The sequence below is a fragment of the Halyomorpha halys genome, unplaced genomic scaffold (genome assembly GCF_000696795.3).
Source record: "Halyomorpha halys isolate HHAL.00 unplaced genomic scaffold, Hhal_1.1 Scaffold1778.1, whole genome shotgun sequence".
Taxonomy (NCBI): domain Eukaryota; kingdom Metazoa; phylum Arthropoda; class Insecta; order Hemiptera; family Pentatomidae; genus Halyomorpha; species Halyomorpha halys.
The window spans coordinates 154,561-174,916 of NW_027108754.1; the positions used below are offsets into that span (position 1 = coordinate 154,561).

The window sequence follows — 20,356 nt, forward strand, 5'->3', positions numbered from 1 at the left end:
CAAATTCTTTTACATTTTCTTTCACCTCATATATTGGCGTAAAAGATCTCTAATGGGCCGTTATGAAAAAAAGCTGATGTAGTATTTTTTATTTTAATATTTATATAACATTTTCTTTTATTCTTCTAACATTTTGTTGTATTTAAACAAGACCTAGCTAACAAATACGTATAATACGTAAAAATAATATCAACACTAAATTTAATTCTTAAAACAAATGAGAATAGATAATTCATTATAAGTAATAGTTAAACTAAAGAAATAGGTATTCATTTAGTATTATAAAACATTATAAAAAAAAATAACTATGAAATTCGCTTTTTGTTTGTAATAAGTTAACTTCAAATTACAAGAAAAAAAACCACTAAGAGGTCTCAATAAAGCTATTTAAATTCGACACGAAACATAATTTAGGAACACTGGTTAAATTAAAGAGAGAAAAAAGGGGTCTTTTTATAGTATCACAAGCGGCCTTACCACACCATTACCCCAGTAATTTAAATATTTTATTGCCCCTGGCTATGCATATTAAGGACACGAGAGAGACCATCTGCAAGAATTAGGCCGGCAACCGTTAACATAATTACGATGAGTAAAGTAAAAGAACTTTAATTTATTTATTTTTTTTTTTTTGTAGAGATGAAAAACATAATAAAATGTAAGAACAAAAAATAATATAATAAAAATAATACAAAAAAATACCTTCAGGAAAAAAATATATAAATAAATCAACTAAATCTAATTTATTAAAATGCAATACAAAGCTACAAAAACAATAGAAGAGATGTACATATCCCCTTGGAAGTCAATTATATGAAAATTAGATAAATTAGCATATACGAAACGGATTCGAGGGTTCTGAACACTTTTTAACCCATGGAATAAACAGCTGGCAATGAATAATTCATTAAAATATGTTAAGGACAAGAGGAGCGTCCGAAACTTTTTAAACAGCATAAACATCATTCTTTTATATCTATGTAACATTAAAATTTATAGATGAAATAAAGAGGAACTAATCCTTATAATCTCGATTAATAAATAAAAAAAATTGGGATCCTTGTATAATTTTGTTATCTACAAAAATTACAAAGGAAATTGAAAATGGGTAATTGTCATTTGATGAGAACAGCTTCAGAAGAAATATATTCAAATTCATAACTTTATTACATAAACATGAAATGGTAATATAATGAGAATTGATTATATAACTTCAAAATAACATTTGGGGAAGACAACATATTTATATCGGATCCGTTTAATATAATACAAAAATTGAATTTAGGGAGAAATATTGCATAAATAATATTTTATAACAACAAGCTTATAAATATTATTCTTATAATAATTTTTATGTAGCTGTGGCCATTTTTTATTTATAACAAACTACTAATTACACATTACCATTATAGGGACTTTAAAGTCTAGAATTCATACAGCTACAATTCAAAATTCAATAAAAACCTGATTATGTAACGACGAAAATTTGCCCATGAGTCCTCAAAATTACATTCTGCAACAAATCTTGCCGTTATATATAAGAATAAATCTGTACCGGTACAACCCATCAAAATCAAGGTTCCAGAAGTGCACTTTGTAAGGAGGTACTGTCACTAGACCGACTGTTGTACAAGGAGGTGATTTGGTCACGTGTGATTTGGACTGTTAGTTTTTTTCCCAATTAAGCGTACTCACTTTATGCCAGCTTGGGTAGGCTCCGTAGGCTTCCGGAACTCATAGCATATAAAATGTAAAATGGCATAATGAACTATTAAATACCAAATTGTTTCCTAATGACCAATAAAAAAAATCACATAGTAAAGATGGAATTGACAAAAATTATAAAACTTAAAAACAAAAAAAAAAAAATTTACATAATTTAGTTTTAATCAATTTCATTGGAAAGGTGATCTCAGTTTAAATAACGCGAACTTTGATATAAAAAATGGTGTTAAAAGTTTTTTTTACAAAAAAAAAAGTCGAGTAAAATGTTTGTGATAAGCTTTTTTGAACACTAGTATACATTTAGATATATCATTCAAATTATTTTTTTTTAATTTAGGAATATTTATTGAACCCTTACATATTTATGCTATTGGAAAACCTAATAAAATTGTGATAATGATAATTTGCTCTGGAGATGTACTCTACTATTCTGAAGTATTCTATAATAAAACAGGATTAGCAAGAAGAAATACTAGTCATAATTGAATTCTTTTTACCCCATTGTGTTATTAGTGCGTACAAATAGATGAAGGGGAATTAGTAAACCAAAGAGGACAGCCGTGTAAAAATACTTCTATACCTACTAAAAATGGGTTCAAAAAAAACGTAGATGGGTTAAAAAATATGTAATGAGGTAACGCCTAAAACGTAATGAACTCTCTACAGGTAAAATTAAGAAATTAATAATATGTCTCAGAATTTTTGGGTTAACACCTGTTTTCATTTCGTCCTGAGAGTTGTCAGCGCCATTATTTTTCAGATTATAAGCCGGAATTATAAGTGAAAAAAAAGAGATATAAATAGAAAAAATATTTGCTGAGACTCAATTTTTAAAATAGAAAGAAAAAAAAACAGTACACGTTTCTAAAGAAATAAAAAAAAAAAACTAACAGCGTGTTTGAGGTAGATAAATCATGAAAGGGCTAACCAGCCGGAGGGCCAATTATATCCTCTTATCTCTAGCCTCGTTACTCTTCCGCTAACTGGGCAAAAATTCGTAAGCACATTTCCAGATTACACGGTACTACTCTGTAATTAGTAGAGCAGTTTTATCGTTCGTCCCGCTCGTAGCTTTCGTACAACTGAGGGTAGCCTGTAAATTTTTAACAATCATTGACGATAAATTATAGGTTTTCAACGTTCATTTTATCATCTTTACTAAAATCGATAATTCTCATAAAACCGATGAAAAAGTCGTAGAAAATACAATGGGAATTTCTCGTTCATTAAATACAATACCAATTAAAAAAAATAAAATAATACTAATCACACAAATAAATTGATATTAATATAAATTTCTAAATAATGTATTTTGACTGAAATTTGAGAATACCTACAATTATAAAATAATTAAATAAAATATAACAGTGACTTATCACCCGCGGTGGAGATAGATTTATCAAATATGCTATCATGGGATTAGGCCCTTTTTCACACCATTATAACTTTGTTACCGGATGGAAGGAAAAAAAAAATGTTGCAGCCGGTTCAACGACTAGGAAACCAGATGGATTTTTTCCCTTGTGCAGAAAAAGTATTCATTTTTTAATTTACTCCTTAGATTGCAATTACATAAAAGTCCACGAATTTTTAAATAAAAAAATGAAAACTTAATTTAAATGTCACAGGATCAAATAATGTAATGTAAGAGTAATATAAGGTTGAGCTCCAAGACTGTTAAGACACTTAAGTAAACTTTATTTAAATTACAAATAATAAATAAATATATATATATATATATAAGGTGCTGATGGCGTTTGAAGTTAGAAAAGATAACAAACTGACTAGTATTGTTTGTTTGTTATGAATAAATACCGATGTTACGGCATAAGTGGGGAGATGCTATGCTGAGATACATAGGAGTCCATTGAAACTAGACATTTAACCCTGACGAATGGTGTGAGACCGACCATGTGTTTAAAAATTTTTTTTTTCTTGTAGCAAGAAAATTATTGGATTTAATGAAAAATAAGGTCTGTGCAGAATTAAAGTACATTATATTTCCTACAAAAGTGGATACATGTTTTTTTTTTCTAATAAGTAAGAATATTAGTCGAGTCAAATTAGAAATCATAAATGACCATTCTGATAAGAACTTTTTTTGGAATTTTTTTGGTCATCAAACCTAATAATTTTCGAAGAATAAAAAAATGTAATAAATCACTCATTTTTACCACATTAAACTAGCACTTTGTGTTAATAAAAAAAAATTACATATTTCTAAAATTAAAAACTATTTTTTACAGTGCTTGGCGACGTCCTTACTTTAACTCCAAAAAAGTTTAAAAATTTGAGTTAACGAAGTTACTTCACACAACGGTCATTTAATGTTGGAATTGTAACAAAGAGGTGGGATTTTAATTCATGTTGACTTAAAATACAACTACTTTATTGAGTATTGCATTATTGAGTTATAAATACTTTTGCAAAGAAAACTTAAAAAAAAAAAACTTATAACACATGAGAAATGAAGCCAATACTAAACAGCGGCGACCCTCAAATGATAGAGATCTATATTTCCGTGGTCTAGGTCATTACACCATATGGATCTTGGATCGGGTCCAGCCGCGATTCAATGGCTTCCGAGTTTGTGTTCTAATTTATTTTTAGTGAAAAATGTAAACACTCTCCATTGCTATCTCTCAACCGTGTTTAATTATAAATATCAGATCTCCGACATAGAGAGAGAGGACTGTCTATAAATAGAGTCCGGCCCACACATCAGCTGACTGTGGATTCTATTTACAGATTAGGTTTCATATGTCATTCGACCTTGCGTGCCTGCCACGGGACCACGTAATTTGTCTTCCGTTTCCTAGTGAACCATACCGTTTCCCTCCTATTAGAATGTCAAACCACAGAAATGCTAGCCGTTTAGTCGCTTCTGAATTAATAGTCCACCTATTACCGTAATAGCAGATCAAATTGTAGTAATCAGTCCCGTTTAACCGCCCAAAGAACAAAATACAGGTTAATCTTAGTCGGATAATTTATTCAATGCATGTTTTATGTCCATGCAATCCTGGTACAGCTGAATTGCATATTAATGGCATAAATACAATGATTTTACCAGAACACGAAATATTTGTATTATTTTTTTCCTTTACCTCATAATTATTCGAATTTAAAACTGAAACATATAATTATCAAGTAAATATTACAAAATATATAACGAAACCACCATACAGAATTGCCCTAAGGTGTAATCAAGATTTTAGACAAATTATCAGGATAGGAAAACAATTTCAAAAGTTAATTTTACCTTAATAACAGATATCAAAATTACTTGTATTAAGAAAAATAAAGAATATAAAGTAACTACATTTTTTAAATACTGACAAAGGAATAAAAAAAAAGTATGAATAAAGAAAATTAATTTAAATATTCAAGATTTTTTTTTTTAGGAAGTCTGGTAAGTCAATTTCAATAAAATATTTTGAGGTTAAAAACTTCTGATTTGAATATTTTTTTCTCAATTATCATAATTTTGCACAACGTTTCCTTTGTGAAATTAAAAGTTTGACTAATTAAGAGGTTTATTAAAGTACATGAATATGGGACAAATAGTACTGAAACGTTATGCAACATTATGATAATTTAGAATAAAATATTCAAATTGAAAGTTTTTAACCTCAAAAAATGTTATTAAATATTCAAAGAAATAAATTGACAAATACCTCAATCTAAAACAGTACTAAGCGAAATAAAGTAATAAACATTTATAGGTAACGAATAATAAATATTATGAATAATTATTATATAATATATTATTAAATATTATATAATAACATAATACCTTATCAAATAAATTTCTACTAATCCTGCCTTCAGGTCACCAATTAACACACAATAGTATTTAATCAATTCATTTTTTTCTTGGACGTCTTAGAGATATTATGTTCCCCTCTTCAGCATATATAATTTAATATATATATATATTTTCAAACATTTTCACAACTGCATAAAATCAATTGGTTTTAATGATTGGGTAAGTAAATAAAATAATGTCAAAACACTTGTTTATTTAACAGATTTTTTTCTATCAATTAGAAATGTAATTAAATTATTGAATCCCATTCTCGAAATACATATTTTGAAAAAATATTTAATTATTCCAGAAACGTCCAAGAAAAGACTAAATGAACTAAGCACAATTGTGTTTTCATTTATGACCGGAAGGCAGGGTATGAGGTTTCAAAAATTTGTTAAGTAGTTAAGGTCAGATATGAAAATAATTAATAATTTATAATATAATTTCTCTCCTTTCCCTATCCTCCTTCAACATAATATTTGTTTAGACCTCCTTTAATATTTATTTATGCTTCTCACCTACTTCTCAAGCCACTGTTAAAATTATTAAAGCTTTAATCATAAATTATCTATAGGGATAACTTGAAAATGGACACAGCACAGGTCAGACGTTTGTAATTAAAACAAGTACATACTGCTAAAGATGACCAACATAGCATGGGCGATCGTCCAAGGTAATATTCAGAATGCAACTGCACAATTTATAAATTTCCGTGATATAGAAATAAAATAAAATAAATAAGCGAGCTAGACTTAAAATATTTATTCTGGTTGCAGCTAATATTTATTACGATATGTCAGTCCATCCGTTCACAGGAAGAGATAAAAATATTACCACTGAAACTGGTGATATTTATCCAACGTTGGTAGGAAGACGAAGAAGAATGACGATAAAGAAGTCTAAAATATGACTAAATGAACCCACAAAAAAGAGAACGGGGATAACAAACAGTATACTAAGTAGACTACACCACTTAATAAGCTAATTTGAATACAAGATAAAACCAGCGTTGAGAAATATGAAGTTTATAATTCTAATTAAAAAAAAAAAATGTAAACGATAAATATAATTTAAAATAAATAATAAGGCAGTACTTGTAATAACGAAACCAGAGTAGTAGTATTTCTTAATCAGGTGTCCCCTACTAAGAGGATGTGTCATCTTTCATCCAAGGTTTTTATACCCATCGTTCAGCGGTTTTTCTTTTCTTATTTTTTTCTTTTCCTCTCATCTTTGTATCCCGCTGTCATTTACGGCCACCTCTAAGTTTATTGCTAGCTTTCACATTTTTATAACCCTCAATCAAATAAATTTCGTAATCATGCCTCATAAAAATTTTATTATTTCCTTTCCAGATTTGTTATCTCGCGCGCCATTTTATTGGTGTACACACGCAACGTAGGAAATGCACTAAACCCAGCGCAAAGCAGCTCAAGTATCTGCAGAAAAATAATGCTTTGAAACTAAGTATCATACTCAATTAAATAAAAAGCACCTGGTCTAATGAGACCCCTTCGCTCATTTTCAGCATTCGAAAAAAATAAATATATAAAAAACTTTTAAATTTAAACTTTAAAATTATTTTAGTGTCTGATATTAGTTTTCAAAAATTTTCAGGATGTCATTACGAGATTTAGTTTTTTTTTTTTTTAAAGTATGGAATAAAAAATCTAGTGTGGTATAAATTAACAGATAATTTCATACTAAATAAATATAATATCATTAGTTTATAAAAATTAGGATGAAGAACAAAATTGTATCTTAAAAACTATAAATATTCGTCTACTTTTCACTCAGGGTTCAATAACTTCAAAGATATCTACCAAAAGATATAAATGATTATTAAAACTTGATTCATTCGTTAATACAATAGAATAATTCTTAATTTAAAACAAATTTGATCCTTTTTTTCTCTCAACCTTTATTTTTTTTAATTTTTCCAACGTTTCGACCCTCAGGTAATTCTCAAGGACACCTACAAAAAGTTATTTTATTTTTATACAACAATTACATTATTTCCTTCAACTACACACTGATTTCTTTGGCCCTACCTTCATATTTCCTTTTTCAAATCTTAAAAATGCAGGCTAATTGCCTTTGTCCCATCTTTAAATAAATTAATCATTAAAATAATATCATTTACAACAAAATGTTTTAATGTTATTATGATATTATTATTATTATTATTACAGGCAATTAGCTGAAACGTTGGAAACATTTAAAAAAATAAAGGTTGAGAGAAAAAAAGGATCAAATTTGTTTTAAATTAAGAATAAACTAAACCACTCTCTAACAAGAATATATAAAATAATTAATCTAATAATAGAATAATTTTCTAAAAATCGATCCTTCATAAAAAACCTTGCTTATAAATTCACAAGATTCAGTGTTTTTTTTCTTTTTTTCAGTTGATGAGATATCAATATTTAATGAATTTATTTTGTCATCTATGATGTAAAATTCTATGAACGAAGATAATCATTAGTAACTAATTTATGGTGCATTTACCTACATTACATTCGAGTACTAATAAACTTCTGTACGTCTAATAGTCCACACCACTCAGACATATTGATAAACAGTTTATCAAAACCCACCTTTTTCTTCTACAAATGGATGTATTTTGAAAGTAAATATTACTAAAATTCTATTTATACGATAAGTTATAAATCTATTTAGATTCATGTTATTTTAAAGTAAATAACGATAATATCGAAACCAGAGACTCTTATACATACTAAAAAATTCCAAAAGAAGTAATTATTTAAATTTTTTTCGTAATTATTAAAAGAGAAAAATGAAGTTAAATAGAATTATAAATATAAATGAAATAGAATTAAAAAGCGCGAAACATGGGCGTTGATGACCTCAGGGTTTTACACCCTAAAGCCCTAGACAACAACAGCAACAACAACGACAATATCGAAGAATACTTTACAAACAGGGTAGTATCATAGATGAATCTAGGTATAGTGTTATACCACCTCCGACAATAAACACATAGAACAATGGAAGTCCTTGAAACCCACTGCAGTAAGACAACTGGATGGATTTCCTTTGTTGGCTGACTTCCATCGACTATTTATGCTATATAACTATAATTTTTTATATGCTCTAATTTACTCACGACTGCTATAAGCAAACACTAATTGAGTCTTCCTTTTTTCCTCCCTTAAAAAAAAAGTTCATATCACAATTAGAGAGTCCTTGTAGAAGGATCAAAAAGATAATAATTTGCCCGCGGGTTAGCAAAACACACTGAAAAGAGCGAAGGAAAAGAGAAGTGAAAAGCCCGCGTGGGTGGCTGTCAGATATAAAGACGAAGAGTATAACGATGGCGAACAAAGAGGGCTTAGGCAGGGATGTGGGTTCCTAACGAGCTTCGGCAACTGCAGCCGTTGGAGGTCATTAGGTCCTCCGTCGATAAACTGCCCGCCGAACAAATTGCTCTGTGGGGCTGCCGGGTCGTTAAGCTGATGGAGGTTTGATCTCGGATCCGGAGCTGAGTATGGGAGTGATGAAATAAATAACAGGGATCTCTCCTGTCGTGTGAAATAAGAACTCAGTCAATAGGTTAGTTGTGTATCAGAATTTTTTTCGGAGGTCAAATGAAGTCCAAGGAAAGGACTGATAAAGATACAATACAAAATATTAATATTTGAGAACGGAATACCAAATAAGTAGATAATTAGATAAGGAAAAAATAGGTGTTAGATATAACTGTCCTCCAGTAAGAGGGAATTTTAAATTTTTTTAGTTCGCTATTAGTATCTTTTGACATATATTTTTTTTTTTTCAGAATTATTTCAAAATGGTAAAATCCATTTTTCCCGCCATCTTCAATTTTGTTTTCTAAAAATCGTAGATAAATTCTTGTCTGATATTAATTCACAGACAATTCCTATCTGAAATAATATGTTGTTGATCATCATAAATTAGAATGAATAAAGAATGTTTTCATTACAAACAATGGCTTGATAAGTGTTTACAGTGGTTATTATAAAGATGAATTTGATGCATTAAGATAATGATAGAAGGGAAGAGAAACAATCAACAACCCAACTCATTCAGTGTTTTGGTTTATTTATTTTACCAGCCAACGTTTCCTTCGAACTATGTAATCCATACTCGGCAAATGATGTTTTTCTTTTTTCCCTTCCATTCTAAAAAATAATTAAAAAAAGTTTAACAACATTGCATTCCCAGTGCAGTGGGTAACAAAGTAGGAAATTTAACATAATTTCTGAAGCCTGAATCACAGATTTAATGGCAAGCAATTCAGCAATGAACTATTTATTTTATTAATTCTATAAACATTATTTTTGTTAATTAATGTTTTTTACTTTCATTCTTTATTTAGGTAATTATTTTATTTCTTAAATATTTTTTTTACTAATTTATATTTATTAATTAAAATTGTTTAATAATTACAACATTGTAAATAGTAAGGGGATCTTTTTTGTACAAGACTAAATGCTCACATTATTAATTGTTAAAAGCAAATAGAATTGTTATAATAACCATGTAAGGTTCACCAACCAGATCGATCTGATAATAAAGAAATATAAAAAAAAAAAATAAAAAATTAATTAAGAAACCAATAAATTGAGATAAAAAAATATAAGACATCTAAAACAGAATAACGAAATAAAAAAAGGGATAGTACTAAAGAAACAGCTTTGGCCAGTTTACCGCAATCCCGAATGACACGTTCATTTGTTAGAAGGCGCCCACACTGTTACCCGAGTTGAGTCATCGTTTTCCCCAGAGACTGGTGGACAGATCACCTACAACACTACTCCGTACTTATATCCTCCCATCAGTATCTTCACCACCGTAGTAATTGCCTTCAATTAACTCTCCCCGGATCGTGCTTTGATTACGGATGAAGAGCGGCCGGGATTTTTATTGGGATGTAGAATTAACATCTAATTCACTAAAGTGTGCTGCACTGCTTCGTTATGGGGTCAGTACACTGCGACCCTTCTTATACATTATGTATGCAGGCCCAATGCTCGCCGCAGATGAGCACTTACAGAAATTGTATACGCCTGTAATGTACTATTGAATACATTATTCACATCGGCTGACTAATTTATGTATTTACCACAAATCATTTTGATTGAACACTAAAAAAAACTGAACAGGGTTGACATACCAAGAAAATATGTACATGATTTTAACTCCATTGGTTATGGAAGAAGAATGGTTATGATATATCTTTCTTGTATAATGTCCTTAATTAAATTCACACTATATGAAAGATAACAAAGCCGCTAAAAATTTATCGCATTCCATCGGAAATTCGAGAGTTGTCTTAGCTGGTAGCTCGTAGAAAGTTAGAAAACTAAATCTATAATAGAAAAAACACGTCTACTGAATCCCATATATGTACAGAAAATAGTTATAATAATTCTGTTCTTGGCCAATATTATTATCAATGAAAATATAAAAAATCAATTTATTTCTAGCAACAGTAATACTAATCCTCACAGGATTTTGGACGTCATGGGACATGGTTAAGGTTCCAACACAACCATCAGGTTTTCCCTCTAAACCAAAAAACAAGTCTTGTACACACTCGATGGAGACTGAGTGTGTTTCAATATTGTTACCTGACCATTGAGTCTGTCTACGATTATCCTTAAAACATAAGACACCTTTTTATCAAAACCAGCCTTGAAGATTAAATAACGAGCAGTAAACATTAAAACATTAAGTGCTACACCTGTAGAAAATATAATTATAAAATAAATCGATGATTACGTAAAACATTTCTTAACCATATAATATTTTTACGTATATAACAATGAGCACGATAAATATGATAATATATACATCTTGGATTAAAAATCCATTTTAATTTCTATTAGTTATAACTTCAAGACACACGGAAACATTAAAAACGATAGACAAACTTATTATAAAATTAACCTAATTGAAGCCATGTTCGGAACTATTTTTGCACTTTAAGACAAGTTTAAGGCGAGTTAAAAAATTTGAATTTCTAATGACGCCAGGTTTTGATAAACCTATTCCCAAAGCTCCGATAGCTATTATACTCCGGCTCTAAAAGATTTTTTTTTTTATCTCTTTAAAACTTGTTTCATCTACATTTTCTCTACTTTAATGTGTATACAGCATGCAAATCTTTCATACATATTCATTATGTAACCATCAGGGGTAATTAAAGAGCCATTAAAAATTCATGTGTTATCGCTGTATAATTTAGTCATATTGAATTCTGGAATAGAGCGCAGATGCTAGCAACTAATTTCCGGATTTAGAATTTTAAAGTAGTTCGCAGATAAATTTAAATAATCCGACAATATCTAATTATTTCAAAATCATCCTTATTTTGAAAGTAATTATCTAATTTGCGAAATATAATTTTCTAAATAAATTTGAAACAGGTATTTAATAAATAAATAAAAAATTAGAATTAAAAGAGTAAAACGTTTGATAGTTATTTAAAATATAAAATAGTTTAATAAAATAATATATTTAATAAAATATGCATCTTAATTTATATAATTAAAAAAGTAATGTATACAATCAATTTACGAATTTAATATAGAAAATATTTCTTTTAATTGCACTTCCTTAAATAACAACTTATTAATAAATATGTTTTTGCAATGAAAATAATAATAAGGCTCTTAAAAAAACTTAAACACAATTTATAATGACATAGTAACTTAATTCAATAATATGAATGCTTTATTTACTTTTTTGTGATGAAAACAAACGGAAATAATTTAAACTAGGATTTATTAAAGCATCTGGACGAGAAGTCATTAAATATTACAGAGATAATTAATATATCAAAACGGACTTGGCAAAACATATTTAATTTGAATAAACCTAAAAATTAAAATTAATTGAATCCCTCTATAGAATAAAACTGTTGTAGTATAATATTTTATAAGCTAATAATTATGTTATCAAGATTTTTCCTTTACTGACATATTTTTTCAACACAAAATTGAAACGCTCGGCCCTTTTTTGTTTTTCCACTATCTCGAAAACTACAAAACTCAAAATTGTTTGTTTCTATCTAAAAAAATATTTGTTTACAAAATTTTCAATATATTATTCCTAAGATTTTTTCTGTACAACCAACAAACCGCTGTCAAAACTGTAATAAGACTCGAATCCATTAAACTGGTCTAAACGTGTTTTTTTCCCTCATAACTCGAAAACCAAACAGTTTTTGAAGACTAGCATTTGATAAATAAATAAAGTTGGGAAAAAAATCTTAAAAAATACGTATACTAAATTTCAGTTACGAACAGCCCAGTCACACGACCATGAAAAAACCCCCGCTCTTTTAAGCTTTTTTAGGCTTGACCTGACATTTGTTGAATAGTTACAAACATGTGAAGTCGTTACTGGCACAAAACCAAACAGTAGAAAGTTATTATTTTTCATGGAGGAATAAAAATAGGCCTTTCTTAAGTGCAGTCTAAAATAAAAACATTAAAAAAAATGACACTTATGTTTTATTTTTGATTTTGTACAGAGGATAACTTTTCTACTATATTTTAACAAAATACTTATCTATAACCATCTACACATAATAAAATTACAGGTTAATTTCATTGTATTAACCAGTCAAATGTATAAGTAGAAGGGAATAAATACAAAAACTGCTAATAAAAAGGTAACAACAAATAACAGATCTACAGGAAATAGAATATGTTCTGGACTCTCTTATCAGAGGCGATCTGTTTTGAGCAGTTGGTGGCCTACAAATAGGGAGGGTGAATCACTACCGTAGAATGTGATCGGGTTCTTTACACCCTCTGGCCTGGCTTGGGCTACTACAACTACAACCCTAATTCATGTTAAACTTCTTGTAGCAAAAAAACATAATACAGAAACAGATCCGAAAATTTTTACTCAGTAACCTCTCCTAAAGTCAGAATAAACTACATAACTTACTAATCTTACACTAAGATCCTATGAAAATATGACTCTCTGCCTGTGAGATAAAGAGTTGTGCTAGGAGTTGTACAGTATTTAGACACGAGATGTTTAGTCCTCGCTAGTAACACAAACTGCTGATGCAACTGATGCTCTACAACTTTTATTCTAAGGATTTTTAATTTAGAACAAATTTTGCCATCATATAAACATTTCAAAGTTAATTTATAATTTGTACACTCTTGACTTTAATTTTGTTTTATAGAAAAAAAGAGGAAATATTTAGAATTGAAATAATAAAAAAATTAAAAACACATTTAAAGAGAGATAAAAAATTAGGAAGAAAATTAAAATGTGTAAGGGAAGAATTAATAAATAATAAAACGAAAAAAAAAACATGTATATTTTCAGCAATTTACAGAATTGTCACCCTACAAATAGCGAGGCTGAATCCTTCCAACTCAACTTTAAGGAAGTGAGAGTCGGATCCCACCTGACAAGCATAACAGCAAACTAACCACATCCGAAATGTAGTGCCTCAGGTAAAGCTTTGCCGGACCAGAAGGGAACACAGCCATAACGAACGGATTAAAGAAGACTTAAGGGTGCCAACAATATTAGAAACCCAATAAAGGAAACAGCTTAAATGGTTCGGTCATGTTAGGGGATGAACGAGGAAGAAGAACCACGGAAATATCTTAGGGGCATGACATTCCCCCTATATTCCAGAATCGAACAAGAATTTGTAGAATTTAGTGGAAGTCACACTACAACTGAACTACACACTACAGAAGAACTTTAGTGAAAGGTTTTGTGTTCACAGCATAGTAACAAATATTTCGTAGATAACAACCACTAACCGGGAGATTAATATTAATAACAAGGAGAGCAAATAATACTGTCGAAAAACAAAACAAATATTCATGAAATTATGATCTTAGCCACAAGTCGGAAAACAATATACGACAATGGTCAGACTAACAAAAAAAAAAAAAAAAAGAAGAAATATCGACTCTTCATAGAATTTTTAAATAATTTTTTTTTATTGTTATGCTAATATGTTTATAGTGGTTCTTTTCTTAGATTATAACAGCCTAAAATAGCACCAGCTATTGATTCATAATTAATTTTAATAAGTGGAAAGTCTTCCTACATAGCCGTAAACTTTACTCCATATTTTGAAAACAAAAAATAAGTACATGTTTATAAATAAATAAAAATATGTTTTAGTAGTTCTTTTCTTAGATTGTAATATAATTAATTTTAATAACTGGTACAGTCTCCCTACGTAACTGTAAACTTTGGTCCATATATTAAAAAAAAAATTCACAAATAATTAAACAGTGTAAACTAGCATTTTATTTTATTTATACTTAAAGGTAGAAGAGATATAAATTTCAGTCTTTTCGCAATCCTTTAAATGGGTCAAAAATGCATAATATAAAAAAAAAATTGAGGAATTTGGTGTTAAGCAATCCACTTTTACAGCAACCAGTTTTTTTTGTAGTACGATAATTCCGCATGTACTTAGCTAAATAATTAATCATGGGATGTATAGTAGATGAAGCACCTTAATTACACAAACTTTAAATGAAAGGTCCACTCTACCTTCTTTTTGAGGCAATAAAACCACCGGGACGGGGATAAAAAAAAAAAATGAAATCGCAAACATGAATATTCCAAGACGGCTAACAATATAGCCATTATCATTTATAAATTCATGATATGTAAATAATTTTGAAAAGAGAAACGGCTCTTACGGAATTTCTAATACTTTCGAGGAAGAGTGGGGAGGGGAGACGAAGAGGATAGACTCAAGAAGAGTATGAATATACATAATGCGTTCAGGCATTTGCCTTTAAAATGTTTTTTGTGTTGTTTTTTTTTGGAAGAAAACTAACACAAAGAAGTTTATAAAATATAAAATATGCAAAATAAAAACACTCCAACCCGTTTTAACAGGTTTTTATGGTTTTCTAAAGAAAAATGTTTACATGATTATTTAATAATTTTTATTAAAATTAAGTAAAAGAGAATTTATAATTTAAATTGATAGTTTCAACTGAAGGCTGGGTGGCGTTATTTAAAATATTTATCAGTGTAACTTGAGATAAACAATTACAATGTAAATAAAAAACAAAAATTAAATATGTACCCATAAAGGGTTAGGGATATATTACTTTGTAAGGAAGACAAGACTAACGGTTGTGCAAGGATGTGATTAGGTCAGAATTACGCTCGACCGCCAGATTTTTCCTGAATTAAGGGTACATTTCTTCATTCGATTTCTTTTTTCATCGACATCACCAATGCTTTACGAAGGCGTTTAAACAACTAAAAACATCATTTTAAATTAATAGCAAGGCTTGAATAACAGGAAGCGATGAAATTTTTGGGGCTATAAAAGGGAGAGAGAATGAAAACGGAAAGGGCGTATAACACAGATTTTAGGAAGGCAGTTTTAATGGGGCAATCAAAACATTTTTATGAGTAATTAAGTTCATTCATGGACGTATTTTAGCCGGATCGCGGGTTGGGTTGAAGTCGTATACAGTTCCCTCAGATCCTCTCCATACTTTCTAAATTACTACCAGGGGATTTTCTTATCCTGCTTTATGGACCTAACTGCCCGTTAGAGACGAAAGTAATGAAGGCATTGAGATTTATTAATAAGTATAAATAATATAAACTCCTAGCTTACTTATTTGATTATTCTTTTATCATTAATTTAAAAAAGGTATACAATTAAAATGCAAGAAAAAAATGCATAAATATATTTTTATCGTTCGCCAGTTAAAGACAGCAGTATTAGAGTGGGAAGGGTGGACTATGTAGATTACTTTTTTTCTACTAAAAATAAGGAGAAAGAAGCAAGGATATGGAAAAATAAGTGGTTGTTTACTAACCGGTTCTGTTCAAACTAACCGGATATTCGAGACGAGAAATCCTTTCCCTTGCCAGAAACTTTACTCCAACCGATTTTCCGAAAGTTCTTTCCCCTTTTACTCCTCCCCATATAAAAAATAAATCCAAAATCAATAACCAATGTACCGTAAAATGACTAGTCGTTTTGCAATTTTTGGACTACTGCGGTATTTGTTCATATATATATATATATATATATATATATATATGAATATATAAATTACGCCTATATATTCTTTACATAAGACAAAAACGTTAACACATTTAAATTTATTGTTTGAAATATTTGCTCATGAGCTTGGATAATTACGGGATTCTCGAATAACAAATTTAATCTTGATCATATAATAAAAAAAATTGTAAATAATTATTTTTTTTTTTTAAATATTGGAATTAATTTTTGGCAAAACGGTTAGGTTTAATTTATTTTTTTAATTATTATTTTCGTCATAGAGCTCAGTACTAATACAATATTATACTACAAACATAACATTACTGTTATTTTAATACAGTTTGTTAACAAATATAAGGTCTATAGTGATTTCAATGACCTCTGCAATATGTTTTTAGTGGAACATCTGACTATGTAAAGTTTTTTATAACGTATTTGAAGTATTCCGTAGACTGGGGTTAGTTTTTTGACAGCCCTACTAGCTGTGGGACAGCAAACAGGACGACCACGGTAGAGAAAGTTACCGATCCCAGTCAAAGGTAAAATCTTTACAATAAACTCAATTTAAATTCAAATCAACACTTCTTCCCTGTATTCCGCAAAATAATTGATCAAGAAATTGTACAGCAATTCAAATATCTTGATAAAAATAATTTTAGGACATAGTACAGAACTTGACATCATATGGCTTGCATACAATGCTCAAAACAAAAAGAAAAAAAATCTATAAATTTTGACATATTTGTTTGATTATCTTTTACATCCAGAACATATTACGAAATATACTTTGTTCTCTAGACGGTGAATACATTATTAATTTAGCTTTTTACTTCCTATCCCCAGACCATAGCCACTTTTTTTTTGGCGGGGAGGAGGGGGAGACGATCCAAAGATTGTAATACTTTTTTTTTCAAATCATTTATATTAGTGCTTAAGATTGATTTTTATGAATGGGGAATATTAAAAAATACTACAAAATTAAAGTGATACGGAAAATAAGTAATAGGAAAGGCAAAGAGAAGAAGAAAATAAAAATAAAAACAGGTATAAAATAAAAGAAACCCCAAGATGGTTAGGAAAGATAGAATGGAAGAGCAGGACCTGACATTCATTAGCGGACACCCCAATAAAAGGAATCGTTTACCGTTACAGAGCCTCCAGCACTCCCGTCGGCCAATAAATAGCTCCGGTAGGTACCAGAGAGGAGAAAAGGACAGAGAGGGAAAGAAAATAAAAGAAAGAGGGAGAGAACAATGAAGATATTTGCATAAAAAGGAGGAAAAAGGAAGGGAGGGGATTGATAGGTTATGTAAGGGGCCTTGCTAAGGGAGAACACATTAACCTCGATACCTTGACCCAGAGGCATTTACATAGGGATACAATTAGATTCCTACCTCAATGTCGGGGATCCCGTCTATTCCAACTTCTGGGTCGAACTCATAGGATTATAAAAGTTTTTAGGGGAGAGCTAAGGTGGAAATACAGTACTCATTCCAACACTCGCTCGTCGTGAAGCATAAGAGTGCGGAGGAAAGGGAATAGTAAAAAAGTTTTAAGAATTCGTCAAAACCGCCTCCTTATGTCACTCAAGTGTGCCAAAGAGCGAACCAATTAAACTACAAAATATGTAAATGCAAATTGTTTATATCAAAATTAGACCAATTAATGACAATGACCTTAATTGTTAACACTAAGAATTTATAAGACCACTCAAAGCGAAAGCGAAAATACTTGTATACCCTCACATTACAGGAAAACCTCTCTTAACAGAATATACCTATTAACGGAATATTTTAGTAAGGTCCCGACCAACACGGCATAGATACAGATATTACGCATTTCAATCCCTCCACTTCGGGAACGAACACCCATTTTATTCCCCATCAGGATTTTTCACTCCTCAACCCAATTTATCAAGAATATATTCCAGACCAACGATTCCAGAATAGACAGATACTGATGGTATTTAGTTATCGTGAGGCCAGCATTCAGTGTTTGTATGGAGCGTATCACTGCGTGTACACAGCATCTAGTATATGTAAAAAAAAATTAAACTCCTCAAAATTTGAGTTTTAAACTTTTCAAGACACACATAATCCAAGACGCCGTCCGTTCTTTTCTCGAAGACAAAGGCGCCAATATTGTCAATTTGGCACAGGTTACCCTGAGATGATAAAACAAAACAAATTGACGAACTGTCCAACTAATTTCAAATTAGTGTCCTAAAAAAACGATGATTAAGAGGAAATGTCCCTAAAACGATGACTCAATTATTTTTTTCTTAAATAGTAAATAATATAATAACATCTTATAAATTTTAATTACGAGGTATCACTGCTTAATTTCATTTTAGTGTTGTTTTTATAACAACCCCTTCTAAAGGGACACCTCTATATAAGGGATAAAATCATATTCCCCGTGAGAGCCCGTTATATAAAATTCTCACTATATTTGTTTATTCATCCTAGAGGTTTATAGATTTTCTCCTGAAATGGAAGCTACTAAGGGTTGTAACTATTTATACATAAAATTTGATTGATTATATATTAAAGTGTAAAAGCCTAATAAATTTTTAGAGGTAAATTTTTTTTGTATGCTTTTTGAATGTAGTATTTATGTTTTACATACGTTACCTAATTTTACTTAAATAATAGCTGCGAAAATATTCGTACCGTTATGTTTTGTACATCCCTCTAATATATTCAACGAGTTTACGAAAGATACAACCAGACTTTGTATGAATCAATAAAGAAGAAATAATAAGAAATATAATATTATCGGTAGGATCATAGGAAGGAAAGGCAAAGTGATAAATCGCAAATGCCACATCGACTTTACTATCTAATTTTATTTCCTGAACCATTAATTTATTGTGCCCACAATTAATGGAAAATGTTGTGGAGATCCACCGTGATAAACTATATTACCTCAAATACTAAGATTATGCTTTCAGACAGTTTCTTTTGACTTCAACTAAAAAGTTTAAGTGTTATTATTTCTACAAATATTTTTATTTTAAATAAAATCTTTTGTCACATACATAATCTTTATTATTTCATTGATTATGCACTTGATTCATTCCAATTACACTTTTTCTTTATACCAGTACATTATCACTTCATATTTAAGAGAAAAAAAAAATTAACATTGTTCTGAATTGTCTTGTTGCGCCAGAGACAGCATGGGTCCCCTGTCCCCTGGTCTTGTAAACCACAAAGATCATAGCGCTTACATATTCGTAATAAAAAAAATTAATTCTGACCAAAAGACGATTACTGGAACAACAAAGAACAAACCATGACCGGTGCAATAATACACAGCCACTATCACTATAATCAACGGCAACCTTCGTGCCATATTATAGTCACAAAAAAATAATCGAAGAGAGCAAGGATCAATGCCAGTGAATCAGAGTGTAACAAGAACAGGCCAGTAAACACATAAAATGATCTAGTGATAACAACAATGAACGCCTAGACATTTCAGAAGAAATCTAAAACAATAAAATACATATTATTTAATTATTTATTATACATTACTTTTTAAAAATCATTCACGCCTTTCAACTTAATAAAAAGTCTAGCGATTTCAGAAAGTACTGAATAAGGATGTTTTAAATTACCCATAATAAACAGTGATAAGATTAACTAATGTAACAGCTAAATCGAATGTTATCATTTGTTGCACAGGAATGTACTGTTTGGAAACAGCTACTTAAAATTACATCTTACATTTCATTAGTGCAAAATGCAGTATAATTCATCTAAGTATTTTTAAAATAAAATTATATATAATTA

The 20,356-nt window shown here is 29.7% G+C and overlaps 1 protein-coding gene across 2 annotated transcripts in view; it reads right to left on the bottom strand.

The window, feature by feature from the left end:
* Nucleotides 1-20,356, bottom strand: part of LOC106690617 (trithorax group protein osa) — a 157,171-nt gene that overhangs the window by 129,554 nt on the left and 7,261 nt on the right. The window lies entirely within an intron of this gene.